This window comes from Priapulus caudatus, unplaced genomic scaffold, assembly GCF_000485595.1.
Source record: "Priapulus caudatus unplaced genomic scaffold, Priapulus_caudatus-5.0.1 Scaffold262, whole genome shotgun sequence".
Lineage (NCBI taxonomy): Eukaryota > Metazoa > Priapulida > Priapulimorpha > Priapulimorphida > Priapulidae > Priapulus > Priapulus caudatus.
In genome coordinates this window covers 42,600-51,929 of record NW_014577323.1, presented here as the reverse complement: position 1 = coordinate 51,929, position 9,330 = coordinate 42,600, and the positions used below count along the sequence as shown (strand labels likewise).

Below are 9,330 nucleotides of genomic sequence, written 5' to 3'. Positions count from 1 at the left end.
GAGCCTCGGCAATTGCTCGATTGACGAGCCTCAGCAATTGCTTGATAGACGAGCCTCGGCAATTGCTCCATTCCATGATTCAATACGCCTATTCAGTATTCGTGCCTTTGATTTGTCAATTCGCCAATTCGTTAAATCGTCAAATCGGAGATTCAATTTGGCAATTCGTTATTTAATTGCTCAATTGAACGTTTGAATGATTAAACGACTGTTCAATTGAACAATCAATCGATCAATTGAACGTTTGAATGATTAAATTGACTGTTCAATTGAACAATCAATCGATCAATTGAACGTTTGAATGATTAAATTGACTGTTCAATTGAACAATCAATCGATCAATTGAACGTTTGAATGATTAAATTGACTGTTCTATTGAACAATCAATCGATCAATTGAACGTTTGAATTTTGACACATCTACACCCATAGTGTGGCGCCGATAGCAAGAACGCGCGCGGAAATTATCTCCCCCTGGGTGGAGGGCTGATTGCTATTATGTGATTTGCTGCATGACAAAACGTTTATCAACTCGCTGACCAAAAGTTTAGAAAATAAAACATGTTCTAATCTCTCAACTAGTTAACATCAACAAGTTGAGCGCTTTACTTTTACGTTTACACTGCCGACTTTCGGGCGATTAGTTGAAAAGTTTATCAACTCGTTAACTTTTCAACCGAAAGTTGACAGTGTAAACCTAGATTTATCCTCTCCCTCCCCTATCTCTCCCTCTCTCTGTCTCTCCTTCTCTCCTTCCATCTCTCTCTCTCACTCTCTCCTCCTTTCTCTCTCTCCCTCTCTTTCTCCCTCTCCCTTTCTCTCTCCCTTTCCCCTCCCTTCCCCCCTCCCCTCCCTCTCCCCATCCCCTCGTCCTCCCCCCTCGCTCTCCATCTCGCTCTCCTTCTCGCTCTCCCTCTTCCTCTCTCTCCTCCCCCTCTCTGTTCTCTGTTTCTCTCTCTTTCTCTCCATCTCTCTCTCTATCTCTCTATCTCTATCTCTCTCTCTCTCTCGCTCTTACTCTCTCTCAGCTTCTTGCTCACTCGCTCAGGCTCGCTGAGCCTTGCGTTCGCGCTTTCTAGCTGTCACTCGCCCACATGCGCAAATAAGTTGCGCACAGTTTGTGACATTTCCTACATAAGGACCCAGGTGTATCCTTTACGAACACAAGCTAAACTGGCAGCAGAATAGTCGATACGTGCAATCCTGCAAGCTTGTTTCTCTGCGTCAAACAAAGCAACCGGTACTGCTAGCTGCACAGATCGTGCCTTACTGTCTAGAATCCAGCATACATCTGAACATACTGCAAGGTAAGTTGCGATATCGCCTTCATTCTCAGTTTGTATTAATAGATGATATGCAATATTATCTTCGTAACACGTCGAGACAAATGCAGTGACTGTACGGCGTTTAACTTTGCTCTCAATAATATTTATTGTCTAAATATGATATTTAAGGAAACGTTTCCTCTCGGTGCTATCACCCCCATGCATGCTACGTGCGGTTTAACGCTTTGGTTAAAGGCTTTGATATCGTGGGAAGATATCGTGCGTCTATGTGTTGTGGAGCAGATATGCATGCAATGTACATACAGGCCCGTGGTAACATCGGCTCGGTGATAAGTGGATAAGTGGAGGTTACTACAATGTTTTGCGTGAACCCACGTGTCTACGGTTTAATGTTATATTTCGATATTAGGCGAATTAAGCTACTGTGCCGCTCAGGCAGTGATAATTAACGTTGAGATAGTTCCCTTTATGCAACCTTCCGGGTCTGGGCGAACGCACCCATATCTTGTGTCTGATTATAATTATTGAACTATACTCACCAAGATCGATTACACTGCAATACAACTATTCGCCCATTTTCCCGAGTCGCTGGGTTTACATGTACATTCATCCACTTGCCGGAAATATGTTCGACCGGTCTTCGTCGCTGTTTGTTCAGCGATATATATATATACATATATATATATATATATATATATATCGCCACCGTTACTCGGGTGCCAATATAAACACCTGTCGACAAAACAAACGGCGACACCAGTGTTAGACCGTTAAATATTACACACGTGAGGTAGAAAACTCAAAGGATTCAGCAGCCGATTTGGAATATTGCGCGCGTGCTGTTTTCTCACCACAACTCGTAGATATAACAGTCTGTAGTTATGGCGCTGTCACACCACCGTATGAAAGCCAGCGTATACCGACTTATCAAAATTTCTCTAAAACGCTGGCATAGGCTGAACTATCGATGCTTTTTTTAATTTTGGGCGTATACATAGCGTATTCATAACGAGTTAGACGTATACATAACGTATTAGTAACGTATATAGAACGTTTTGATAACTTATAGATAACTTATACCAACGAATGCTTAGCGTGTGGCCGGCGTTCACAACTTATGCCCAACGATAGTCTAACTTATGCATGGCGCGCGGCAGCGTATCGCCGACGATCACGTGTCGTAGCCTATAAAAAGGCTGCCGCTCGAAGATTCAATTCATAACCGCACTAGACATCGCAGTACCAACATCACCGTCGCAGTATTAACATGGCAATACCATTTTTATATACCAATTCTCCTAAACGCTGCCAATACGCCATTATACGGTAGCTGTAAGTTAGAAACACGTTCAGTAAGTTCTGTGGTCGTCCGGAACACGTCAAATACGTCTACATACGTCAATATGCGTTGGAGATAAGTTCGATATAAGTTACACATAGGTTCAAAGCACGTTACTCATAGGTTAGAAATAAGTTTTGGGTACGCTAGACACTATCTCGACGTATTTCGACGTATGAGTAACTTTACAAGTAACGTGCATATACGCTGGCATACATCGAAAATTTTTGTGCATGACAAAAATTCTCGACGACCTCGCCGTATTACGACGTATACCAGCGTGCTTCAGCGTGCTCTTAACTTATGCAAAACTTACCCATAACTTATTCGACGTACGCCAGCGTATTCGCCAAATTTTTCATACGTCGGCATACGCTGGCTAAATCGTCAAGGTGGGACAGGGCCATAATAGCATATTTAAATTTTAATAACAATCTAATTTATTGTGCAAAACAATAATAATATGACCATTAATAACCCCGGCGTACAAATAACAACTCTACAGATATGTTGTCATTATCTGAGTTTGTAGAGAGCGAGTAGGGACCACAAGAACGTCACAATTATCTATTGACGACATTATCATAGTTTTATTTCGTACCTTGTATTCTGGTAACATTAGACAATATTTAAGTGATATTCGTCGTTCACGGTAGAGTTGCAAGATGTGCATGCCTTTATTCATTGCCTATAGAATTTTGCGCGGTTATACATGTGTGGCGACAATTTTCGATGGCCCTAGATAATGCATACTGAAACGTATAGCCCTTAAAATGCTTTACGATAATTCGGATAAATTTATCTGCTCGACTATGGTGCACTCCGGCTGCTGACCGATCTGACCGCCGTCATGCAGCTCCGCCGATAAATAATCGCCGAGAAAGTGCTTCGCACGCTGCTTGCAAACCTCCCACACGGTCGACGTATGGGCTTCGTTCAGCTCAGATGTAGACGACTGATTGCTCCCCCGCGCGCGCGCCAATATTCGTTAAAAGTTTTACGTCGTGTTTATTCAAACGGGGTTCAATTCAATTTAACTTGATCTATTTCGAATAAGTGGCGCGTTATTCGCGAGCGGGCCGCAAATGTCAATCGACGTGCGCGTGTGAAACAACGTTGCGGCAGTCGACGTAGTAACAACAGAGTGGATAACGGTGTTTATATGAGCGTTTATGTGCGTTATGTCGCGGAACCCAGCCCCGCGGCCGACATTACCCTAGCGATAGGAAATTGCCACGTTATGAAAAGAATCTACAATATGACGGGAGATATTAAATAGTTACTACATCCTGTGCATACAGTTATATATATAATAAATTGACAGATAAATGAATTGATAGGTTGATACATAGTGGGTAGGAAGGTAGCGTATGGATGGTGGGTGGCTGGGGTTGTATGGACGGACGGACGGACGTTCGGTCGGGTGGAAGGATATAGTGAGACAATGGCTCCGTCCAGTGGGAAATAGGCTTACGCGCACGCCATCTAGGCGCCCATTACCGAACATAGCGTAGAGCATCCCATATGTCGACATGAAGCTTGGGCATGAATCACTCAGGGAGTGTGTGTAGGAGCGAGATAGCACGCAAATCAAAAAGAAAATTAGCTGCTTTCTTCAAACGCTTATCGCCTCTGGGAGAAACGGCGGAGCCTCGGCGCGAAAATGTCATCACTGGCTGCCTAATCCCCTTCTGCGCTTGATAAGGTTTCAGCAGTATCAGGGACCCATCTGGCCTAATTATCTGCGTCTGCTGCATATAGAGCAATTATAAGCGCTGTACCCCGGATTACCACGTGATGAAGCCAGTCGCGGCGATGCTATGGAAGCTTATGGCCTAACTGCCGTACCAGGTCAGCAACTGATTAAACGTAAATCATCCCCCTACCAATCTAACTTCCTTCACGAGCCTTCGATCGAATTAGACGATATTGGGACACATCAGTGCCCAATACCAAGTACAGGTCCAACTATAATGCGCGTACTTTGAATATATCACACAATTCGGCAAATTTACTAGAGCGTTCTAAGATACATTCGGCATTAGTCATAGATTCATTGAGTTCGGATTTGGTTATCTATAAATGCAGAATACCGTGAATGGTGATAATGCTGGTAACCTTCTCTCTCCCTCTCTCTCTCTCTCTCTCTCTCTCTCTCTCTCGCTCTCTCTCTCTCCTCTCTCCCTCTATCCCTCTCTCTCCCTCTCTCTCTCTTTCCCTCGCGAGACGAGAGTTAGAGTCAATAAACTCATAGCGCGCGGCCTGTGTCGCCTGCCGACCCGCGTGAACGTGACGGTCTCACGCGAGTCGCTGCTTAGTTCAGCGGCAGTTTTTTGTCGCGATGAAATAATCGCCCGCAAAACGCTCGCAAATAAACAACATGTTCTGCTTGCATCTATGACAAATACGACATACGCATATACGCTCTCCTATGACACTATTTGTCATAGGAAGAATCTTCCTATGACAAATACGACATACGCATATACGCTCTCCTATGACACTATTTGTCATAGGAAGAAGATTCTTCCTCTCTGAACCCCCGTTTTACGGCGCTTCGCCCTTCTATATTTTCATTCGCAACTAGCAACCGGAAAATGTCACTGTATGCAACATCTAATGGTAGAAATGTGTACCATTTTATAGTAAGGAACATATTTTTATCAAACCAAAAACCATGCTCCTGGAAGTGTATGTTATGTAAGTGTCTGTAATGTGTGTAATGTAATGTGTGTAAATGTATGTAAGTGTGTGTCCATGCTCCTGGTACGAGCTTATTTTATTAACATTTTAGCAGCAGCAGATTTGCTTCCGAAGCCGCCACTTCTCATCTTTCTAGATACATGTTTAGCATGAGCACTGAACCTAATGCGGAGCTATCGCCTGACAAATTTCCCTCCTAAACCACAACAGTTTGGCAGAGGAGAAAAATCAGCACTCGATGTGGGCATCAGGTGTGACCGTACTCTCTCTCTCTCTCTTCTATTCTTGCTGTATAATTGCGCACAACTATATCTCGTAGCCTATATAAACGGAATACTACGATCATCCGCGCGTTCACGTACTGTATCCGTCGAGCACCCAGGACGTTTATAACAATACTAACCTAATATCTCAATAACGTCGTATCGATGTTTGGCTATGTTTACGCGCAGGCCGTCAATGTAATACGCTGCTTTCCAGCTAGTTTTATGACATGTAGCTTCGAATTTTCGTCCGCTGCCATCAGAAGGGCTACGAGCCTGTCTGCCGTATCAGCCGATGGGCGGTTACAGGCGGCTATAATCGCTTGTTCCAACATTTCCGCCGTCCAATTAGATGACCCGACAAGGAAATAGTTCCGGATATTAATACACATGTTATTGCGTTTCGGCATAATTGGAATAGGGGCGTCGACCGCGATATTTTACGACCCTTTTTAATTGCATGTCAACTAATACGCGCATGCTAAGCCTATATTGTCATATTTAGTTGTTGTATTATCATATTCATTATTGTCATTAGTAGTCTGATATATATATATATATATATATATATATATATATATATATATGTATGTGTGTGTATATTATATGTATGTATATATATATATATATATATATATATATATATATATTATATATATATACATCAGCCACTGTCCTGTGTCCCGTGAAGCGCCGCCGGCGATTGATAGAAAGCCGGCGGCAGTAAGTGGTCAAATATTGACCCGAATATAACTGATCGAACTAGTAAGAATGTAATATTGGCACGAGCTATGGCTCTGCATCAATGCTATAACGATCGGATATTGACACGCGTAATTACTCTTTAGTAATGGTATCGGATGTTGACCCCGACTAGAGGGTTAAACATATGCGATTAAATCGATTGGTTATCGACATGGAATTACCGGTGAATAGGGTCCTTGGTTCAATAACCAATATCTACACGCGCAGTCGATATCACAAAAAAGATACGCGCATTGGATATTGCATCTCTAAATCGCTAAATGTATATACCTAAGGATGACGCAGCACGCGATAAGGTAATATAATCAGTTATAGTGATAAATGGACTACTTAATGACGGGAGCATACGATCTATCTGTCTATGTTGATAATCCTATCTTATCTACACCAACATTATAAGAAACGTTCGATTATTTTAAGCTTGGTATATGCTGTGAACGACTGTAATTGACGAATCGCATCAACAAAGCGATATGCTCTGACACACTCTGGGTATCTTCGTAAAATTTTCTGAAACAACATTATTTTGGTATGCAAAGCAGACCTGTGCAGTTGGTTGCACCGGTGGCACAAGTTAGCATCAGATTTGGGGAGGTAGTATTGGCCAGTGGGAAATGGTTCGCCATAAACCGTATGAAAGTTCGAAATATTTTGACTCGAAAATGTCTACGACAGAAAATTTTTACAAAATTTGCTATCACAATCATGCTATCGGCCACACACATCGTCATCTCCCGCTTTGATGATGGCCATTTGATATAGGCTCTCACCACACGCCGTCATTGGCTTCCGTTGCAGATGAGTCCGACGAAGAACGTGGCGGTCTGGATGTTCGTGTTCCTCGGCTGCCTTTGCGTCGTGGCGCGAGCTTACCCGCGTAGCGAGTGGGGGGAGTTCTTCCGTGACCTCCGCGCCTTGGATCGCAGCTGCGACGACCCGGAGATGTGCGAGTCATGCGCCCGCGAGTCTGGCTCCAAGAAGGCTTTCCAGTACTGTTGTCAGCACGAGCATGGCGTCCACGACTGGTGCACGAAGTTCCTCAGCTTCGGCCTAGGCAAACGATAGAAGGCCGTCTGACGCTGCGCGGGACTCTGATTTTGTATACTCATTCACGCAATTCTCTCTCTCTCTCTCTCTCTCTCTCTCTCTCTCTCTCTCTCTCTCTCTCTCTCTCTCTCTCTCTCTCTCTCTCTCTCTCTCTCTCTCTCTCTCTCTCTCTCTCTCTCTCTCTCTCTCTCTCTCTCTCTCTCTCTCTCTCTCTCTCTCTCTCTCTTCTTCTCTCTCTCTCTCTCTCTCTCTCTCTCTCTCTCTCTCTCTGTCTGTCTTTCTCTCTCTCTCTTTCTCTCTTTCTCTCTCTCTCTCTCTCTCTTCCTCTTTTTTACCACATTTTTGCGCGGCTGCTGCTCCGGACTGTTGGTATCAATTAACTTACTTCGTCAGGAACGTCACTGTATTAGCCCTCGCCATCACAAGCGTCATCGTCGATGTTGTCAATATCGCGACGTTCAGCGCTAGCAATGTGATTATGAAGCATCGCGGCATGCTAGCGCGCCCATCTTCTGCAACGCGAGGTCGCTACTTGCGTAGGACAGTTCAGGCATCACTTGGTGTTCCTCCTATTTATTTATGTAATAATTTATTCATTTATTCATGAGATTGTCTAAACAATTGGTATAAATAATATATGCATAAATTGCTTCGTGTCGAAACATCGTGCACATATATAATATATATTCTAATAATATATTTTTAATTATAACGCAATTTATCAGATAGAAATATTGAAAATAATATGAACCGTCTAGATTATTTACATCTAAATTGATAACTGTGAGATAAAATTTCGCACCCTGCATTTGATGATAATATAATATACCACAAACAAGATCACTAAGGTTCGGTTGTACTGTTTCTAATTACGTACGGATCATTGTAACTGCTGTATTTTCTGATCAAGTATCGACGCCATAATGTAATCGACCTATATTGTTTATTTTTAAACAAAAACTATTCCACTTAAAGACTATTGATCTATTTTATCACTATACTTGCTTCAGTGTACGTGTAAAATATCAACAAAAATATACCATTGAACTTAATAAAGTCTAACTATTTTTACATTATTGTATTTTATTTGACTATCTGCAAACTAATTTTCTTGTGTTCGTTTCTAAGAAAACGAAAATAAATGCATGAAGCGTTTTAGAGAGACATATATTTCTTCTTCCACTACACAAACACCACAATCGTTTTTGAAATTATTCGACACAATGCGTGAGAAAATGTACAATTTAATATGAAGTAGAATAACAGGTTTTAATTTTCCTGATAATAAATTCATAATATGTGTTAAAAGTTGAGTGCTTTAACCATAGAAATAGTATAAGCCTCGCCTACACGACGAACCTTAACTCGAGTTAAGCGTTAACTCAAGTTAGCGATTATGTAGCGTCTACACGACAACACGCGATAGCGATTATTACCGATTTATTATGCATGCGTGCGTGCGTGTGTATGTAAACGTGCGTGTGTGCGTGCGTGCATGCGTGAGTGCGTCCGTGTGTGTGCGCGTGTGCAGGTACACGTTCGTGCGTACGTGCGTGTGTGTGCAGGTACACGTGCGTGCGTGCGTGCATATATGTGCACGTAGACGTGCGTGCGTGCGTGTGCACATACACGTGCGTGCATCCGTGCGTGTGCACGTACACGTGCGTGCATGAGTGTGTGCGTGCGTGTGCAAGTACACGTGCGTGCGTGCGCGCGTGTGCAGGTACACGTTCGTGCGTGCGTGCGTGCATGTGCACGTAGGCGTGCGTGCGTGCGTGCATGTGCACGTAGGCGTGCGTGCGTGCGTGTGCACGTACACGTGCGTGCATGAGTGTGTGCGTGCGTGTGCAAGTACACGTGCGTGCGTGCGCGCGTGTGCAGGTACACGTTCGTGCGTGCGTGCGTGCATGTGCACGTAGGCGTGCGTG

General features: G+C 43.4%; 1 long non-coding RNA gene across 1 annotated transcript in view; it reads right to left on the bottom strand.

The window, feature by feature from the left end:
- Nucleotides 1-593: 593 nt before the first annotated feature.
- Nucleotides 594-9,330, bottom strand: part of LOC106808244 — a 22,317-nt gene continuing 13,580 nt past the window's right edge. The window contains exon 3 of the long non-coding RNA XR_001393758.1: nucleotides 594-696. This is a non-coding gene — a long non-coding RNA (uncharacterized LOC106808244). The remainder of the gene's footprint in view (nucleotides 697-9,330) is intronic.